General features: G+C 41.7%; 1 non-coding gene across 1 annotated transcript in view; it reads right to left on the bottom strand.

Moving 5' to 3' along the window:
• Positions 1–31, bottom strand: part of TRNAP-UGG (transfer RNA proline (anticodon UGG)) — a 72-nt gene extending 41 nt beyond the window's left edge. The window contains exon 1 of the tRNA in view: positions 1–31. This exon is cut by the window's left edge and continues 41 nt beyond it. This is a non-coding gene — a tRNA (tRNA-Pro).
• Positions 32–7,500: the final 7,469 nt, after the last annotated feature.

Here is a 7,500-nt window from a genome sequence, read left to right on the forward strand (position 1 = left end):
AGCGAGAATCATACCCCTAGACCAACGAGCCGAGTGCTGTTTGCTGCATTTGGCTGTCTGCCCAGGCTAGGTTGAGCAGTAGACAAGGGCACTAGAAAAGTTCAAGCGCGCCATAAAAGAACCTTGGCTGCGACCAAGAAGGAAATGGGAACTCAGGCCATCTGCCTAAAGCTTGGGCTCCGGGATTTGAACCCGGGACCTCTCGCACCCAAAGCGAGAATCATACGCCTAGACCAACGAGCCAGGAATGCCAGCTTTCTGGGAAATGTTTTTTTTTTTGTACAAAAAATAGCATTGTCCTCTAAAAAAGTCTTCTTCCTTTGATGAACCGAGTTTGCAGTCTTTGCCTTTCTTGAACTATCAAAGATTTCAAAAGCAAAGAAGAAACTTTGTCGGGGAAACATCACCTCCTTTCCTGCGGTAGGCTCTGGAGACTGCCTCATGGTCTTGTAGCTTGGAGCTCCCATGCCCAAAAGGTTCTGCCTCTTTAGCCCCTAGACTAAAGAGGCAGAACCCCAGAGCCACATCTTGCCCATTTCACAGAAGTAGCCGTTGCACATTTTGGAAATGCAAGAGCCTTTAAGCACTCTTGGCTACCGCTAGCACAGTTGCTTGCATGGATTCAGCCACCATCTGAACAATTCCTCCCAATAGAATGCCGAGTTGTTTGCTAAACATAGGGCTCGTCCGGGATTTGAACCCCGGACCTCTCGCACCCTAAGCGAGAATCATACCCCTAGACCAGGGGTCTGCAACTTTTAAGACATAAAGAGCCACTTGGACCCGTTTCCGAAGGGAAAAAAAAGACTGGGAGCCGCAAAACCATTGCAACATTTAAAACAAATCCGACACTGCATATATTGTTTCTTACCTTAATGCTATATACAGGATCGTGCAGTTAGCTTCATCCCCCATATAGTAATTCATCCCCCATAGTAATTCATCCCCCATATAGTAATTCATCCCCCCTATAGTAATTCATCCCCCATATAGTAATTCATCCCCTCTATAGTAATTCATCCCCTCTATAGTAATTCATCCTCCATAGTAATTCATCCCCCATATAGTAATTCATCCTCCATATAGTAATTCATCCCCCATATAGTAATTCATCCTCCATGTAGTAATTCATCCCCCATATAGTAATTCATCCCCCATATAGTAATTCATCCTCTATATAGTAATTCATCCCCCATATAGTAATTCATCCTCCATAGTAATTCATCCCCCATATAGTAATTCATCCTCCATATAGTAATTCATCCTCCATATAGTAATTCATCCTCCATAGTAATTCATCCCCCATATAGTAATTCATCCTCCATATAGTAATTCATCCTCCATATAGTAATTCATCCTCCATAGTAATTCATCCCCCATATAGTAATTCATCCTCCATAGTAATTCATCCCCCATAGTAATTCATCCCCCATATAGTAATTCATCCTCCATAGTAATTCATCCCCCATAGTAATTAATCCTCCATTTAATAATTCATCCCCCCTATAGTAATTAATTCCCCATATTGTCTCAATTCACTTACCTTTGCTCCGCGCGTTCCTCTCGCTGTGTTCCCGCGCTGTGTTCCGGTCTTTTTTTTTATAATTCAAATATTTATTAATTTTCCATTTCAATTACATTTCATCATCACAATATAAATATATATATATATATATAAAATATATTCTATAATATTATATTAACCAACATTTCTACTTTATATACTCTATGCAACCTTTTCCCCCCTTCTCCACCCCCCACCCTATGTCCCCTCTGCCTATTCTATCTTTTCTCTACGTCTTCTTATATCAGCAAGTGGAATTTTTCTGTTGTTATCTTTATTCTTTCCTACACCTCATATATAATCTGGCTTTTTCCCAGTTCTCCCATTTCCCATGATAAACCTCCATCTTATCTTCTTGGGTATGGCACAGCCTTTCCATCTTTTTAATCTGCTCAACTCTTTCAATCCAGTCCTCTTCCTTTGGTGCCTCTATTTGCCTCCAGAACTTGGGTATCAGGGCTTTTGCAGCATTTATATAGTTCCATATCCCTGATTTTTTATATTTATTTACCGTTATATCCGTGATGTGCAAAATACATACTTCTGGATCTAGATTTATATCTATTTCTGTCAATTTTCTTATTAAGTGGATTATTGTTGTCCAGAATATCTGGATTTTTGGGCATCCCCACCATATATGGTATATTGTGCCTATTTCTCCACATCCCCTCCAACACAGCGGTGTGCTCTCTCCACACATCTTATTTTCTACTACTGGTGAAATGTGCCATCTTGTCAAACACTTATAGTTCATTTCTACTTCTCTCATAGAGACATTTTCGTGAGTTAATCTATACATTCTCCTCTGCTTTTCCTCATCTATCACAACTCCCATATCCATTTCCCATTTTGTTAAATATGTTGGTTTCGTGTTTGTGTCTAGTTCAGTGAGTATTTTATAAATTCTAGCAATCCCGTGTTTCCCATCACCTTGTGTTCCCAATGTCTTTTCAAACAAGTTCCAATTGTCTCTTGTCCTTAAAGGTCTTGGCAAACTTCCGACAAAACACCTCAATTGGAAATACCGCCATTCGTCTAATTTAGTGAAAATCTCTCCCTCTTTTTTTTTCAATTCGCCATATGCTCCTATTTCATCTCCCACCAAGATGTCTCCTAATTGCACCTTATCTTTTTTAAACCACTTCCCTCCTATTTCTTCTCTACCTGGGGGGAAAAACTCTGTATTTTTTAGTGGAATCAGTGTAGAATTAAAGGTCCATTTCATACTTCTGTGTAAGTTATCCCAAATCTTTAAAACATTCAAAGTGTATGTATTTACATTGTCATTTAAACCCCTATACTGTGTTGGTACCCATATCATTCTTCCCAAGTCTGTTCCGCTGAGTTCATTCTCTATTCTCACCCAGCTTTTTTTATTATTAAATATCCAATCTATGGTTCTTGCCAGTATTACCGCTTTGTAATATCTTTTAAAGTCTGGGAGCCCTAAACCCCCTCTTTCTTTCCTCCTACTTAGCAGTTCGTATGACAGTCTTGGTTTTTTATTCCTCCATATGTATCTTGTTATCAATTTCTTAATTATTTTAAAGAAAATCTCTGGGAGTTTAATTGGGATCATTTGATATCTATATATGATTTTTGGTACTATTACCATTTTTACCAGATTAATACGGCCCATCCATGTCGGGGTTCCTCCCTCCAATCTTTTTAATTCATCTCTAATCTCATTTATCAGTGTAATATAGTTTAGTTTATATAGATGTTTATGTGAGGCTGTGAGTTTTACTCCTAGATATTTTATATCTCTATCTTTCCATTTAAAGGGAAATTCTTTTTGTATCCTTTCTTTTTCGTTTTTTAAGATGTTTATATTTAGAATCTCCGTTTTTGTTGGATTTATCTTTAAATTTGATAGTTCTCCGTACTCCTTTAGTGACTTCATTAAGTTTGGAAGTGTTATCCTGGGGTTTCCTACATAGAACAACAAGTCGTCTGCAAAAGCAGCAACTTTATGTTCCGTATCTCCTATTCGGATTCCCTTTACGTCTCTATTCAGTCTTATTGTTGATAGTAGAGGTTCTAGAGATATAACATACAGCAATGGGGATAATGGGCATCCCTGTCTTGTTCCGTTTGACATCTCAATGGGTTCTGACCTCTCCCCATTTACCCCAATGACCACCGAGGGGTATCTGTACAGCTTTCCTATCCATTCTCTCATCCTAGGCCCGATTCCCAAAGCTTCCAGAGTGTCCATCATGAATCTCCAATTTACCCTATCAAACGCTTTTTCAGCATCTATAGACAGTAGTACCGCCGGTTCTTTTCCCTTTTTACTCTTTTGGATTAGCATCAATGATCGTACCCCATTATCTTTTCCTTCCCTCCCTGGAACAAAGCCCACCTGATCCTCATGTATCCATCCAGGCATTAGCTCTTTCAATCTGTTTGCTAGGACCTTTGCGTACAACTTAGTGTCTGTGTTCAGTAGTGAAATAGGTCTATAGCTAGAACACTGAGAGGGATCTTTTCCCTCTTTCTGAATGAGCACGAGTTGGGCTTGTAATGATTCTCTTCTTACTTCCATCTCTCCACCTAGTGCATTCATGTAGTTTTTGAGTTTTGGTACTAAGATTTCACTGAATTTTTTATAGTATCTCACTGTATAACCATCTGGGCCTGGGCTTTTCCCCGACACTGTCCCCTTTAATGCTAGTTTTATTTCTTCCTGTGAGATATCTGCGTCTAGGGAGTTTAGTTGGTCCTCATTTAATTTTAATAACCTAGCCATTTCCAAATATTTCTTTCTTTTCTGGTTTTTCTCACTGTCTATAGTTTCTGAACTTTCCGAGGGGCTTATATTGTACAGTTTCCTGTAATATTCTATGAAGGCTTTGGTGATATCTTTATTTGAGTGTTTCATGTTTCCTTTAGCATCTTTTATTTTTTCTATATAATTTCTATTTTTCTTTTTCCTCAGGGCTCTCATCAGATACTTTCCAGGTCTTTCTCCCCATCTATATCTCTCACTTAGAACTCTATTATATACTTTTCTCCTCTCCTCTTCTATCATTTCTTTCAGTTCTTCCTTCTGTTTTTTTAACTTCAGCTCTATTTCTTTTGTTATTCTATTCTTATGTATTTGTTCTAATTTATCTATTTCTTCTAAGAGCTCATTCATTTTCTCCCTTCTTTCTTTTTTCTTTCTAGCCCCAATCGCCATTAATATTCCTCTTATATAAGCTTTGTGAGCCTCCCACACTGTGGCTGTTGACACCTCCCCTGTCTCATTCTCCTTAAAAAAGCGTTCGATCTCCTCCCCTATTTTCTGAGCTATTTCCCTTTCCACTAAAAGTGTCTCATTCAATTTCCATCCCAGCCCTCCGCTTTTCCTTCTCCCCCATTCCATTTTCATAGTAACTGGAGCGTGGTCTGATAAAGTTATTGTCTCTATATCTACCTGGGTCAGATGGTCGATTAATTGATGTTCTATTAATATATAATCTAATCTTGAATATCTCTTGTGCATATTTGAGAAAAAAGTATAATCTCTATCTTGTGTGTGTGTAATTCTCCAGGCATCTATCAGTTGACTTATGTGTAATTCTTTTTTCAATAATTTCAGGGCCTTATTTCCTTCTGTCTTTATATGGGAGGTGGCATCCCTTTGTGGGTCCATACAGAAGTTAAAATCCCCTGCCAGGATCAAACGTCCTTTTTTAAAGTCCATCAACTTCCTCAACACCTTTTTCAGATACTCCTCCGGTTTTTTATTAGGGCAGTAGATGTTGGCCAGTGTACACTCGATCTCCTGTAACTTGCCCCTTAAGAACAAAAATCTCCCATCTGGGTCTGTTTTTCTATCTTCCAACTCAAACCTAACGTTCTTTGCCAGGCCTATTGCTACCCCTTTTGCTCTTTTAACCGGGGAATCTGCATAGTACCATGTTGGGTATTTTTTAGACCTCAGTCTAACATTTGAGCTTATCTCAAGATGTGTCTCCTGTAAAAATATCACTGAGGCTTCTCTATGATGTAATTCTTTAAATAATCTATATCTTTTCCCGGGACAGTTCAACCCATTTATGTTATATGTTATAAACTGAATCTCTTCCATCTTCCTTAAATTTCCTCTTTTCTCCTCCATCTATATTTTTTATTTCTCTCTCCTTCTCCCTTCTCACTTGTTTTTATATCATCTTTTATTTTGCAGAGAAAACAACCTCCCTCTCCCATTTCCCACCCTGCCAACCTTCCAACCCCCTCCCTCCCCCCTCCCCTCCTCCCTCTTTTTAGGCCTAACATTTGCCTACTAATCATTTATGGATTAAAAAATCCACCTTTGATTTGATCCTTGGGCTAAAACTCCGTCCATGGACGACTTTCCCCTTGACTAACCTCCCCATAACCTCCCAAGCCCCACCTGGATATTATCACTGGCAGAAAAATAGAGAGAGAAGAAAAATGAAAAAAAAACGAAAAAAATCCATAACGAAGGCAATAGAGTGGGGGTAGGTGGCGAGAGGAGAAGAAAGGGGTTAAAAAAAAAAAAAAAAAAAAAAACACCTCTCTCCTCCTCCAGATCTGCTCTGAGGTCTTTCTGGGGTTGCGTTTCCTTGGGATGTATATTTTTTAATTGTGCCAGTCTGGGACCCTTTAAGCCCACTTCCTTTTACATTTTTGTTTTTCATTTTTCTCTGTGGCACTTATCCTTCTTATAGTCCTTTATAAGTTTATGGGTAGGGCGGGATATTATTTCTTAAAACTTTCAAGTCTCTGCTCTGTCCCCCTGCTGGTTTTTCTCCTTCTCTTCTCCTCCTCCTCCTCCTTCCCCCCTCTCCCCCTCCTTCTCCCCGAGCCTCTCCTCTTCTCTCTGCGTGTCTCTTCCACCTTTTATACAGACTCTAGGGGTCCCCCGTTCTTATATACACTTTTTAGAGGTCAGCATGATAGATCTTCAAAAGTGCAATTCATAAGTGTCACTCACCCTCCTCCTATGTCTTCTTCCAGTGAGTGCCTTTTCGGTCGATTCCTCTGAGGGTCTGTTCATGGGGGGGAACTCCCCAGGGTCTCTTCAGACTCCTTGTCCAGGTTTCAATAGTTCTCCTTTCCCGTATTTTTAGGCTCCAGGGTTACTAGGGGGATAGGGGGAGAGTGTGTCGGTCCCCGGCAAACAGGTCAGCGCTGCTCTCTCTCCACAAAACGCCGGCCGGCCGGCTTCCCGGTCTCCCAGAGGTGCTTTGCGGCCGGTCACGTGATCGCGCCGGCCCCTCTCGTCTCCCAGCGTCCAGGGACTCTCTCTTCAACAATCGCCCGCCGCTCCTCTCTTTTCCCTCACCCACATCAGTCTCTCCTCCGCCGGGAGCCGTCAGACCGGGTAAGTCCCCCACCGCAAGGCTCTAACATGTTCCAGGGGATAAGCTGGGAGGCCTGGGGAGGTCAGACACCGGAGCTCCGTCCACGAGCTCCTACACTGCCGCCATGTTCAGGCTCCGCCCTCAAAGCTCCTGTGTTCCGGTCTTCAGGGCGGACTGTGAGAGGAGTTCGTCACGCTGCCCCGCCTACATCCTGGCTGCCCCGCCTACATCCTGACAGCTAATGTTCCACGCTCCGCGGGCCGGATTAAAAGAGTCCTGACTTTTGAGGCGGCCGCCCGAGAGGAGGGAGGGGAGCGGGCGCCCGGCACACAGAAGAGCCGCATGTGGCTTGCGATCCGCGGCTTGCCGACCACTGAAACCCTATTGCCTGTCACCTGGTGGGCAGTGTGCTCCGGAGCCGCAGCAAAGATGAAAAAGAGCCGCATGCGGCTCTGGAGCCGCGGGTTGCCGACACCCGCCCTAGACCAACGAGCCTTGGATACACAAAAAGCTTTTTTTTTTTTTTTTTTTTTTTTTGAGTAGAACAAGTGCCTTTTGAGTGCCAAGGCTAAGTCCCCACTACAATACCATCTGCATATTTTGCTCAAAAAAATATCT

This window comes from Staurois parvus, unplaced genomic scaffold, assembly GCF_062004578.1.
Source record: "Staurois parvus isolate SC_StPar_1 unplaced genomic scaffold, SC_StPar_1.0 ptg001918l, whole genome shotgun sequence".
Taxonomy (NCBI): Eukaryota; Metazoa; Chordata; class Amphibia; order Anura; family Ranidae; genus Staurois; species Staurois parvus.